Source organism: Fringilla coelebs (genome assembly GCF_963513975.1).
Source record: "Fringilla coelebs genome assembly, chromosome: 2".
Classification (NCBI taxonomy): Eukaryota; Metazoa; Chordata; class Aves; order Passeriformes; family Fringillidae; genus Fringilla; species Fringilla coelebs.
Window position 1 is genome coordinate 45992322 of NC_140029.1, and position 14161 is coordinate 46006482.

A 14161-nucleotide genomic window follows, 5' to 3' on the forward strand; every position below is an offset into this window, starting at 1 on the left:
CTAGGCTTCCAATATAGTATAACTCAAGAACCATTGTTACTGTTAGTGATCCCATGAAAAATAGGATTGCCATTGCCCATGACAGAACCCAGCCTTGTATTGGCTATGCCTAGGGTGACTGTGCAAGGCCCTAGTCCTGGCCAGCTGTTATCAATTTACCCTGGGAACTGGCTGTGTGAGCTTGGTATGATGTTTCTCTTTTGATAATGTGCAGCTTATATGTGGGGTAATAGAAAAGGTTTTGAAAATATGACACAGACCAAAAGCAGAGGTTCCAGAGGCATAAAGAGCTCAGTGACAGTCCAGTGTGGGTCAGTGTAGAGGCTCAGTGTAAAGAGATGGGATAGGACAGGTTTGACTTCAAGGAAAGAAGCATCAATTAAGTAAGGGAAAATGAAATGAAAGAAAAAATATAAATGAAGGAACAGGATAAGGCAACTATTAGGAATGATAAAGCAGCCCCCATCTCACCCCACCAAACCTGGTGCCAAAGGCTGGCATTTGCCAAGGAAATTAGCTGTCTAATAAAAGGACAAGATCCCAAATTGAGGCATGAGGTCAAAAAATTCACACACACTGCTCCTCTGCATTCTCTCCTTGAAGGAGTTTTCAGCCTGATCAGGTCAATGATTAAGACCATCAAGGACCATTTCAATCAGGAAGGTGTGGCACCAGCAGTGAACACTGGATGTTCAAAGAAAATGTAAGATAAATCTTTAAAGGATTTATGACTTAAAATACAAAAATGTTCAAACTTCATTTTGGTATGGTGTGTTGTTAGTCAATGTTAGTCTTGTAAAGTTGTGTTTGGAAGTCTGAAACTGGTTTGATTTATCACTTCTTAATATTCCCTTCACAACAGTCTCTGATTTACACAGATACACACTCAGTTGAAACAGTTACACCTATAATTGGTCATGTTTGCAATTATCTTCTCTTTTATACATTTTGGGTCAACACCTACTTGGTAGTTTTGGATAGTATTTTACATTCAGGATCTTTTTATCTGTAATAAATGGGTAGTCTGGTATTACCTGATTTCTGTTATCCTGTTTCTGTACCCTTCTACAGCACATTTAAATTTGAGACCACATACAGATAGTATCAAACCTGGTATTGTCATAAACTAGGACTAAGTCAAGGCAAATTTAGAATATATTGTCTTTACTGTTAGACAATTGCTAGTACACATTAATCTGGCTAAAGTCATGTCAGATCAAGAGAAGACTAGCCAAGTCCTAATGTTGTTTTCAGTAGGTCAATGAAGACTTTGAGGTCCTTCATTAGTTAATAGCAAAACTCAAATTAACCAAGATTTTACAGTTCAGGTTTTTGTGGGGGTTTTTTTTGTTGTTGGGTTTTTTTTTTTGGTTTTGTTTGTTGTTTTTTTTTTTACTTCCTACATTGCATTTGGCTATTTTGCAACAGTTCTACATCCAAGAATGTGCACAGGGATATATTCGTGGCATACAGAGCAGGGAGGTATCTACCTCACGTTTAAATGCCCATGAGTAACTATTCTTGTCAAATCTTTGTAGAAGACAACTTTTCCACCAGTTTTTGTATTTTAAAAATTATGAAAAGAAATATTTGTCTTTACACTTGGAAATCACTATGAATACAGGAGTTTAAAATAAACATGTCAATCATCCTTATTAAAGGATATGACAGAATGAGATGAAATGCTGCTTGAGGTGAATACACCTCTAGGTTTATTTTTTCCCATATTGACATTTTTCCAAACCTTTTTCCTTTTCCTTATTCTCAAGTGTCTTTTAATTTTTCCTCTGTATTAAAATGATGTGAATTTTCCTTCATGGAAAATGTCAGTGTTGGTTCCATAATTTCCATGTATAAATATATAAATGCATGTGTTGCATTTATGTAAACCTTCTAAACATGCTGTCATTTGCTTATGTGTAATCCTCTCAATCATTAAATTTTTAAATTATGCAATGTGGGTACTTCAATCTTAGCTCATCAAAGTTTCCTTCTAATACCTTAATAGCTTTTGTTTGGAAGCCTGGATTTTACACTTCTGTAACAAAGAGTGGGATTCCAGATTGCACAAATCTATATTTAATGATGGGATACAGCTCCAGATTGTAGACTACTAAATTTAGGTATTTAAAATCTGGAGCTGAATTCTATTTCAGTTTTGGGTGAGTATGCTGAAGATCAAAACATGAGAGTGCATAATTTCTGAGGCCGTGTTTAGCTTCTAAGACTTGATTTCTTATTGGGAAAGGGAGCAGGAAGAAGCTATAGTTTCTTCAGAGTAAAATCATCTGATTCTTAACACATGACTGTAATTCACTGATCAGTGAGCCAGGTGTCAGTGTGTCAAAGGGCTAGAGCCAATAGCAGAAACCAATTAGTTGAGGTCTGCATGGATTAGTTTACTTATTTTACTTTGCTATTTTGAGGTAGATGCAAAGAGAGCACAAATAGATTTACACAGTGTTTCTGTATTCCTTGTGATATCTATGGTATCTACATTAGGAGTACATTCACAGATACAGGAGACACAGCCTGGTGAGGAATTTCCTGTGTAGTCTGTCCTTATCCATACAAATGTCTGTTTGTGCTCCCTTCAGACAATATAGCCAGTGGACTGATTTTCCCCACAAATTCAGGCAGCCTTCTGTCAAGCATAAAGTGGTACAATCCCAGTCATTTTCATTAAACAGCCCAGACTAGGAAAATGAATTATCCTGATGGCTGGACCTTTTACCTTGAAAGTAGAAGATCAGTTTTTGTGATTCTATTTCAGCCCAAGCCATTTTTCATTTCAGCTACCTTATCAGGTCTGAAAATATTCTTGGTGGAGTCCTTTTCTTCCAGTTTTACCACTGAGTAACTAGATAACTGGCTGCAGCTGAGAATCCTGGAATGGCAAGAACAGAAGTGGAACAAGTGAAAGCTAGCATGACTGCTATTTAGTAGCTCCATCAGCTAGAGCAAGACAGACTAAGATTCTTTTCATTTGTTTATCCTTTTTTTTTTTTTTTTTTAAGTAGCAGACATAAACTCAGCTCTGAGCAGTATTCTTTGGATAAATGAGCTCTTTTGCAAACCTTCCCATGATTCCTTATGGATAATTATTGGTTTCATTCATAAAAATATCAATTTTTTCTGTTAATATGATTAACATAAATATTATTAACATGATTAACATAAACATTATTAATATTTATTAATAATATAATAAACAACTTATTTATTAATAACTTCAGTTGTATTATTATAATATTTTTATTAAATATTATAATAATTGTTAATTCTGTCATTATTTTGGATCAAATTTCCCCCACACCTTTTCCACTACCTAATTTACTAAATCTATTTTCTCCCCTTCTTATGTTTTTTCATTTAATCTATTAAATTGCTGCCATTGTGAAAAAATAAAAATACCAGAAAAGGGGAGAAGTCCACTACTGTAATGACCATCTTAAAAGGGCCTTTCTGAAGAAAATAAGTGAGCTCAAATAGAATAATTTTTATGTCATTGGTTATAGGCAGAGTTTGTAGAAGTGAAAAAAATACATAAATTTTTAGAAACTCAGGGTCTCTGTAACTGAAAATTTTTGGAATTTGAAAGTGTCTTATTCTTTACTGCAGATGGGGGACACAAAATATGACACATTGTAGTTGAGCCATGTGTGTTGATAAAGACTTTGTTTAAAACAATCTTCTTATGAGGCCTAAAGGAATGAGAGCACAAGACTAAAGTTCCACAGAATGGAAAATATTCACTCATTATTATGAATAAATTAAAAATAAAGTGGAACTCTTTCTCAGAAAGCTATAAAGATGGTGATTTTTTTTAAATTTACTTTTAGATCATTCATAAAATGGTCTTTCTTCTATTTTAAATTATTGGACGAAACATACTACTGTCATCACTTTCATGACCTATTTATGATTAAAATACTATGAATGTGTTGCTGTTATTTTTATAAATGCACTCAAAATAATATTTTAATTATAGATAATAGCAAGATGAAATAGTTTGTGGATATTTCATTTTAAATAAATAATTGAGGTTTAATTTCTTTTCAGACTGTGAGACTTATTCAAATTTTGACATCTCAAAAATTTGCCACAGGAAGACGACTCTGAATTGCAAATCAACTCTAATGTTATACCTCTTATTTTCTCTTCCAAAAATTAATATATCCAGAAGCTTTTCATGAAATTTTACACTGACTATATAAATTAGCAAATTAAGTTTCCAATAGCAAGTAATTTTTTGTAAAGAGAGCCTGTATCTTGTTCCTTCTCTTTAGATTTCTCATTGTCTCCAAATTCTATATAGAACGTTTAACTTCCAGATTCTATATTTTTAAGGTTCTGATATTTTAAACAGAAATATAACAAAAGCACTAAACCTCACATAAAACTCCCCAAAGTTGAGTAGCGGCTGATGTTAAACTTGTAGACTTACATTTTTTTTTATTATTTAAGCATGTTCATTCTTCTCTGTCAGGAAATTATCTAAAGCACACAAAAAAACCATTTTGATTTCTCTCCTGATTTTTCTTCTGCAATCAGATCCCAGATTCACCCAGAATGGTCACTAGAGGAGAGTGTGATGGATTTGCACCTGTAATGCTTGGCCAGATGTCAAGTGGCAGCTTGCACATTTCTAATAGCTGTAGAAAGCTTTAGAGTACTTTCCAAAACTTATGGAGGTTTTAACACTTAACCTTTTGAAAGTCTATCCTAAGAATATGCAAACTACAGTGTTTCTCAGGCTTGTAACTAGGTCAAACAAGGACAAATTTTCACTAGAAAAAAAACCACAAAAAAACAATATATTAGCTGCCAGATTTCAAATCCCTATCCAATAGCTTGCTCCTATAACAGGGTTCCAAAGAATAGATTGCCAGAATTCCTACTAGCATTAAAAAACCCCAAAACATGAAACCCACAGAATTTCTCCTTAGGTTCATTAAATAGCTGAATTATTTTTGTTGGAAGATAAAAGTACCCATAGCATCATAAGAATTTCAGCTTGAGGTAACTTAATTTAATTTGTTAAAGTCTGAATAAATGACTTTATAAGCATCTGAAGTCTAGTCCTAAAATTAAAGTTTCAGGGCACATTCAAAATAATAGTTAATTGACCTGCTTGTAATCAACCTGCTTGTGGAAAGACAAGCCTGAGCAGTATGCTTCCTTCAAGTCATGAACCTCTGAACTGGTAAACTGTGTATAAATTCCACAATAATCTCAGCATGGAGTCAAAACCAGAGATATGCTTATGTCAAATAAGTCAGTGTGATAATTACTTGACTAAAATTACTAGTACTTGTCCTGAAAGATAAAATAGCAGAAAAATCTTTGGGTGAACAAAATTCAAACCATCAGCTAAAATTTCAATACTGAAAATAAATACTGAAAATAAAAGTCCTTTCACTGAAATCTACAGATTTCATTCATTCCAACTAGTTTGTTTATCCTCAGTTTCATGTGGAATTTTGGATGTATACACTACCTTTTGATACCACAGTGATAATTTTTTGATGACAGAAATCAGAGAAAGGATTTTGTTGGCTTGAAGAATTAATTTTTAGTCATGATCAGATCAAGACATGCTTCATCACTCAATCAATGATGGCTCCTGAGACATAGCTCTGTACCATTTTTACTGGTAAATATTTCCTACATATGGTGATTCAAATAAATGGGTCTCAGGCTCAAAGGTACTATTAAAATCATGACAGTTTTCATCTCTTTGAGTTGAACTGCAGCTTTATTTCTATTATTATTTTCATTAATATTTTAAAGGGTGCCCCTTCTCTTTGATACATAATGTTTTCATTGCAGGATGAATTTTAAAACATTAGGAGATTAAAAGGTTATGGCTTATTCCAATTTAGATCTGAGCCATAAAACTCAAGCAGAAATGAGAAGGTTGGAAGAAGAATATATTGGAAGTTTAAATGGTCTTGGTAAACTAGGATTAAATTATTTCTATATCCATCAATTGAAACAATAAATGGATACTCTTTTTTCAAAGACACTGATATGAAGAGGAATTATTTTGTGTCACTGAAATAAAGATTTTTAAATAGCTTTATTTATATCTCATTTGTCAGATTGCATAACTCTTTAAGTGATGTTCATTTTCCTGGAACATATAGATAGGGATCAAAACCTAACTAATTCAGACTTGGGTTTCAAACCAGCATTGAAGAATTTTGGGTTGTTAAGATATGCCAAGTCTAACAGCACTTGTTTAGAGGAAGAATGAGGGATAAGCAATTATGTATATAACAATGGCCATCTCTTTTTTTTTCCTGGTACACAGAGATAAAGACATACCCTGTTGATTGAATTTAAAACATTTTTGTTTGCTAAAATTGTTCCCAGGTCTTTAGTTTCTTAACAAGATAGTATTTGCTGGCTGCAGTCTTCTTGGTTTTAGGTTTAGTGTGGTTGTTTTACTTTTGGGAATTTGTGTGTGTGTGTGAGCGTGTGTCTGTGTCTGTTGTCCCTCTCTATCTATAGCTCTATTTTGTTTCTTTCCATAAATGTTTGTATTTGGCTATAGCTGGGCCATAATCAATCACTGGTGTGGCAGACTGTTGTAAATATTAGTTGATTTCAGGATTCCTGTGGAGTTAATCAATGATGTTTGATTTAACATGAGTCACATGCTTTGCACATTCAGTTCTTGGCAGTCTTCTGGCCATCATTCTTTGTAAGCAGGATCCTACATTTCACTAAGCGGTAAAAAGGGTGTGTGTGATTATTTCTTAGTTTGCTGTATTTGTTTACTTATTTCAAAAAAACAGTGATATTTATAGGATAGAGAAAAGCAAAAAAGAACATCCAGCCCTTGAAAGGCAGTTGAAATTGGAAATTCTGCAAGACATTCAACAGAGGCATCTATCATTAACACAAAAAAAAAAAAAAAAAGTTGAGGCAATCATACACACCAAAAGCCATTAAAAAATGAAGATAAAACTATGCATTTTATTTTGTTTTTCCCTTTCATAAGGATTCTATCCTAGTTTCTTGAGAAGAAACCAGACCTGAGTTAAATGGATCAACATTTCTGAGTCCTGGGTATGCATCTGCACTCGACGGCATTAAGGTGTGATAAACCTCAGCCATTTGTGTTCAATACTTCAATCCACAGAGATTGATGTCAGTGACATCCAGCAAAGTTAATGGAATTTGCCAATCTGACTGAGAAAAGAGGCAGATTCTGATAGTGCTTATGGATTTCTTTTAATCACAGCATTGAAGATAAAGAGATTGAAAGCTAGTTTACAGGTTTCTCTTTCAATCAGATCGATGTGAAGGAGATATCACTTGAAGGGCTCACCTAATCTCTAAGGCTAACATCAGTGCCAAGGACAAAACTGTCATGAGGATTATTCTGTTTTGCAATTATCCAAGAGTTTAGCTTTTCTACAATGCTTGGAAGAACTCCAAAAATTTGGCTTCTGAAGTCAAACATATGGCCATGAAAATGTGCAACTGTTATTAAAGTGCATATCCAAGCACAAGAACAGGGTTTCTCTAAATTTGCCCTATTTGGCAATAACAAACACTATTTGTTATAAAATATTAATTTTCCAGCATAGATACTTGCTGCTGGACACATCTCCCAGTTCTACATCTGTCTGAAACAACTTTTTTATCTTTAATATTCCTCAGTTCTCAAGGAAAACATTCTGCAACTCTTCAGAAACTTTGGTTGTGGTTTACATCAGCCTATAATTTTCAGCAATCACAATCTAGATTAAGAAAATTGTAATGAGAACTTCCAAAGTTTTAGTAACTATATTACAGAATCAAGAATTTGAGTTACTTAATTCAACATATTTGTGTTTCATTCTGCTTATTATTGGCTCAGAAACCTCATCAGCTTTTAATTTATAGTAAATCATGGACACCTTTAAAAAAGAGGAAGATGTGGAGACATCTGGACATAAAACTTTTAATGAGAACTTTTTTTATCAATGAAGGGAAAAGAACATCTAACAATTTTCATCAGGAGACATTTATAGAAGACATATACACAGGACCTTACAAGTGTAAGCAATTGTGACAGCTGTCAGGGAGCAACTACTGAGGTAGGAAAAGATGAGGAAAGCCGAAAAAAAAAAAAATCAATGTGTATTGATTTTTATCAGACCAGACTCCCAAGAGTTGTTCTTCTGATTACTTTGACTGTATATGAATTCCTGTGCAGATGAATTGAGAAAACTGAGAAACTGAAAATCCTCATTTCTGCTTTGTGGAGCAAAAATAATATGCTGGATAGAAACTTTGTATCACAAATATAGTCCTGTGAGATTCTTCATGACTTCAACTTGCAATATTTTTCATGTTCTGCATATTTTAGGTTCTGCATTCTGGTGGTAGAAAATACTGCTCACCACTTTTTGGGCTATCTTTTGGCTTAATAGTTAAAATTATTGCACCAGGTCTGCAAAAATTAGGCTGCAAATTAAAATAATTATATGTTAAAAATAAATCCTAGTGATCTATAGTTTGATATCAATGCAAAGTGCCGGTACTTAGCACCTTTGGAATTCATCCCTGAGGTCTTATTTTCAGTGAAAGATGAGAGAAAGAAAAGATTAGGAAAAAGCATACATTAATAAAGGCAGGTCAGACTGATCCAGATACTTTTAATGGAAGGTTAAAAGTGTGGAAAGTTATGTTTCTAGGTGACCTGGTCTTTTTACAATACTGACATTAGTATGAGTCATAGCAGATGATGGTGTTTTGTTACAACACAATTGTGTGTCTTTGTATTCTGTAAAGTTTTATAGAGAAAATAATGAAAATGGCTGAAAGACACTGTGCCTAGACTTAAAAAAAAATAAACAAATAGGAAAGATGCAACAAAAATGTAGTGAGTTGGTTATTGACATATTTTGTTGGCATCTGGAGGCAAATCATGTCTGTAACCTTTTGAACACAAGTGATATGTGATCTGTAAAGCAGAAATATAAACTGAGGCACATTAAGCCCTTTCATAAGTGAATGCAGGTCACAGATAATATAGGAATGTAAAACAATGGCAGGATATAGAATATGTTTGTATTATGTAAGTATATTTGTTTTTCAGATAAAATTCCCACTGTGAAAATATTTTATTTATTTTTTTTCTTTAAGTGGAATTATCTGCTGAAAACAATAAATATAGACCAACGAGTCCTAATCTCAGAAACATAACATGGGGCCTGCAACATGCAAAGTCACAAGGACACTTTTGAGTAGTCAAACTGTACTAGTTTTAAAACTTTTAATAAAATGAAGGAAGACTGAATTGGATATTTTGTACCCCATTTTGCAAAAAATGGAGGGTTCAGAAATTCTAAGATAAAAATAAAATTTTTTTCAAGCACTTACAAACTCCGTATAAAAACAGAGTACTATGTGTAATTGGTACTGCCCATTGAAGTGCATTAAAAGTGTGTTGTCTAATGACAGATTCAATTTTTTGCTATGCTTATCTTGTTCTTAACAAGCAGCCAAGTATTGTAATCTCTGACGAGAAAACAAAGCATAAAGTACTTACCATTAAATACTTTTCAATCTGGAAATATCTAGCTAAATAAAACTCACTTAGAAACTGGAATATGTTTCACAAATCAAAAAATCAGAATGGCAAAAGTGTGACAAACTGCACTTAAGAAGAAACAAAAACCCATGGATTGAACATGGAATGTAGAATCTAGTTAGAAAAGTACTACTGAAGAAGAGCTAAACTTATTCCAAGCATCACCGGATATTAAACACTAAAGGCTGTCAAAAATGTTATTGAATTTCAAGAAGGATAAATTTATTTAATATTAACTCCATAGTTTAGTGCTGAGAATTTTCAGTCTATAAAGGCCATTAAAATGAAATTCAGGTGGGCATAAATTTTGGTTTTATTCCAGCCAGCAACAAAGTACCCCTCCCTTGCACATGTGCTCCTTTCTCCCCTCCCTCCCCCCTGCCCCTGTGGTGCGACAGGGAGGAGAGAAAAAAAAAAAAAGTAAAGCACCTGGGTTGAAATAAGAACAATTTCATAATTAAAGTATGATTTTCTGTGGTATAGGAGAGCCTTTGGTTGGCTGTGCTAACTCCTGACTTTCGTGCATCTGCTCACTGACATAACATGGGAACCTGAAAAAAGTTTGTGTCTTAGAAAAAGTACTACTTAGCAATAAGCACAACATCACTGTGTTATCAACATTCTCATGTTAAATCTGAAACAAGAACTGTACCAATTACTAGGAAAATAGTTAATTCCATCCTAGCCAAACTCCAGACAATAAATCTGAAAAAATACCATGCTGCACCTTGGAACATATAAACAGTGTAAGCAATATAAATTTGTCACATTTACTAGAAATTATCAAAAAATGAAAATCTACTAGGTAAAACATAAATTTTCTAATCTAAATAAAAATATCTGCTGAAGCAAATGTTACTAAAGATTCTTGTAGCAATGAATTTAAAAGTTATTGCTTGTTTTGTGGTATAAAAACTCTTTTAGCATTATGCCTAAACTGGCTTAGGTTTTCTATGCCTAGAACACAATGGCTTAATCAAAAAGTGGTATAAATTATTCCTGAACCACCACAGGGCTTTATGAATAGAAGGTCTAGTACATTATTTTCCTAAGAACAAAGACCACTTGAGCTTAGACATTGTTTCATAATTTTTGTAACTGCACGTATTTGATTAACGTGCACTCGTATGTATAGAGCAAGATTTGCAAATCTGTGGCAAAGGAGGTCATGCTTATACATGGGTATGAGCAGTACAGGGCAAAATGTTCTGTAAAATTTCTGATTGAAGTTAGACATTCAGTTTCATATGCTTATTGCACCATGTGAGCTTCTTGTCTTAGTAACAGGCTGAAACTAATATTAAGTAAACAACTGGCAGATTTTGAAAAATTATGACTGTTGAAAAAATACTTAGCAAAATTTTCATTATTATTTTATTGTGAGTACTTGTGATTTATTTCTAAATTTATGGCAAGAACTTAATTAACAGCTATAAAGGCAGCATAGAGGAAGGAACCAAGAGACCTATTGGTATTCCTGGTTCTGTCTCTTGTTCACAAGGAACTTTCAACTCTAGACCTCATTTTCTGTAAGGTGGATATATTGCTGTTACAGGCTTTCTGCAATACCTGCAGGTAAGCTGCTGGGTCTGCTCTGCCCATGAAAAGTGTTATGTGAGCAGTGTTATTGTATTATTAACGTTACTACACTGCAGCTATTGTAGTTATGATATTTTTCTTTCTTCTACTAACTAATTGAATGCTTTTCCTCTTCAGTTGTATTTTTAAGGGACAACTCTATTCTTTTGTCATTACCATAATTATTTATATCACTTTACTTGTTTTGTAATATGCATATATATATATATATGCATATACTTTTATCTGTATCCATGTAGAAATAGCTATACACAAATATATTATGAATATCTTCATGAAAGCTGCATACAATCTTTTAAAGGTATTATGTAGGAGTACTATTTTCTCTGCACTTATTTTCCATTATAATCCCCTATTACTATAGTCTTACTCATATTTGGTACAATTTCACCATTAGTCTCATCAGACACCCACATAACATTTTGAAAATGTTCTACATTTTTATCAAGGATAAAGCCATCTAAGCGACACTTTCAGATATTAGCCAAATGTTGTATTAACACATTATTTCCACTGCTTTCTGGAAGTTCAACTGAAGAAAAAGCACATAGGATCATTACTCAAAAATGATTGACCACTGCTGGTTTTAGGTTTTATTTTCTGTTTTGCTGTGACTGCTTTTTTCAGCTAAAATTAACCAAAGTGGTGAGCAAGAATCTGTTGGTTGCTTCATGTGCCTCCAGATTTTTCTTCAGAGCAGTAACAAAGTGCTTTTTACCAAACTGCATAAGAAACAACCTTAAAATGGTTCATTTAATTTCAGACAAATGTCAGATCAGAAGTGAACCTCAGATTAGCTCCATTATAGCATGTTTAGGTAGAAAACACCACAGCTTTGTTTTGTTTTCCTGCATTGTTGGGGCTTTTTTTTCTCTCATTTTTTGCATTTTTTTTAGCTTTATGTTTTGACTAGCAAGAAGTGACATAAAGTTTGAGTAATCTGTTGATGCAGTCAAATGATTGGGGTGAATTTTACTTTTTTCCCAGGAATTTTCACAAATAGCTGAGTAAATGAAACTTTTTTTTTTTCTCTTTTAAATGGCGAAATGCAGTCAAAGTTTCTGTTGAATTTGTTTATCAAAAGATAGGAGATCTAAAGTCACAATGAATCAAATTCTACAATGACCTCCTATTGCAAAACTGATTAGGTTGTTGCCTCCTGCAACCATTCATTCTCACATTTGCACACAGATGTTTCAAAAGCCACATGGTCATCTGTTCACTTGCTGGGAAATTGATGTAGTGCTAATAAAATTCCTGTTGATTTCAGGCAGAAATATGTCTAGAGATTTATGCAAGTTGTCCCCGAGGAATTTTGATATTTTCCCTCTATACACAGGCTAGGCTTCTCTATGGGCTTTGAAGAGATGCAGATTATTCTATTTTATAATTTTACAGCACAGGTATAGAAAAAAGTATCATAAAGCAATCAAGATTCATGGTTTCAAATACTGCCTTTATTTTATTTTTCATCTATTCTCCACTATCTTTCCACTTAGTCTAATTTCTCTGAGGGGTTAAAACTGTGCCTCCTCTGAAAAGAGATGCCTTCCACAGAGGTACAGAGGGCTCACCACTACAAAGCTCCTTCTTTGGATTCTTACTATCACTCCCTACATAGGAATGCTCCATTTTTTACAATAATTTGCAGAGAGGATTCTTATCCCTGAATGGAAGAGATGAGTATTTAGATGGATAAGGAAGTGGGTTGAAAGCCTGCATCCAAAGAGCTGTTATGATCAATGTCTCTAGGCCCAAAGGAAGATCAATATTGAGTGATGCTCCTCAAGTATCTCTACTGGAACAATAAAATTAGGTCCTGCACCTGAATGGGCATTATTTCACAGCCACTAATAATGCAGGCTGTGAAATAATGGATCAAGAGCAGCCATGCAGAGAAGGATTAAGGTGTGTTGATGGATGAAGAACTAAACGTGAGTTGTAGCAACGTGTGCTTGTCACTTAGAAAGCCAGTCATAAGAAGCCAGGTATTCATAAAAAGACATGTGGCCAGCAGGTTGAATGAAGTGATTCTCCCTCCTCCACTTTGCTCTAAGGAGGTCCCACCTGTATCATTCAGTTTTGAGTCCCCCAGTACAAGAGAGACATGAACCTGTAAGAGCAAGTCCAAAAAATGGCTTGTAGTCCAGAACATCTCCTATGAGGAAAGGCTGAGGAGAAGAGAAGGCTCTGGGAACATCTTGATGTAGCCTCCTCATACTTAAAAGTGTTTATAAGAAAGTTGGTAGAAGACTTTTTTTAATCTGGGCATGTAGCAATGGAACTGAAAGAGGTTTAAATAGAAATTTGTTATCACAAGAGTGGTGAGACACTGGAGCAGATTGCCAAGAGAGGTTGTAGATATCCCACCACTGGAATTTTTCTAAATCAAGTTGAATAGGCTTTAAGCAACCTGACCCAGTGCAGGATGTCCTGGCCCATAACTGAGGGTTTGGACTAGATTAGTTTTAAAAGTCCCTTCTAATGAAAACCATTCTGTTACCCATCCTAAGCTGAAAAATTGCCTTAACCCATTTGCACTCTCATCTCCAGACTGTGCCTTTGCATGGTTGGATATGTTACATTTTTTGGTTTCTCAGACATCAGCAATAGAGTGATGAGGCAAACTGAGTCAGAGTCTCATAAAACTAAATGAAACAGTGGTGTGCCACATTTATAATAAGACAAAAAGGACAAACATTTTTATATGTATATGTAACAAACATTTTTATATGTGTATAAATTTCTAGATTGTGTGTATATATATTATATAAGGTATACGTTGTTATATACTTTCTAGACAGATTATATCCTATAGCATGTACACTATGAATATACAGCTTGGATATAAGCTAGTACTTAATGTTGATTTTTCTGTACCTGTGTAGTAGTTGTAGTATGTGCTACAGTAGTAGACAGCCCTGAAAACAGCAGTTTGACCAACTTTCTCAATACTATTATATCCCATTA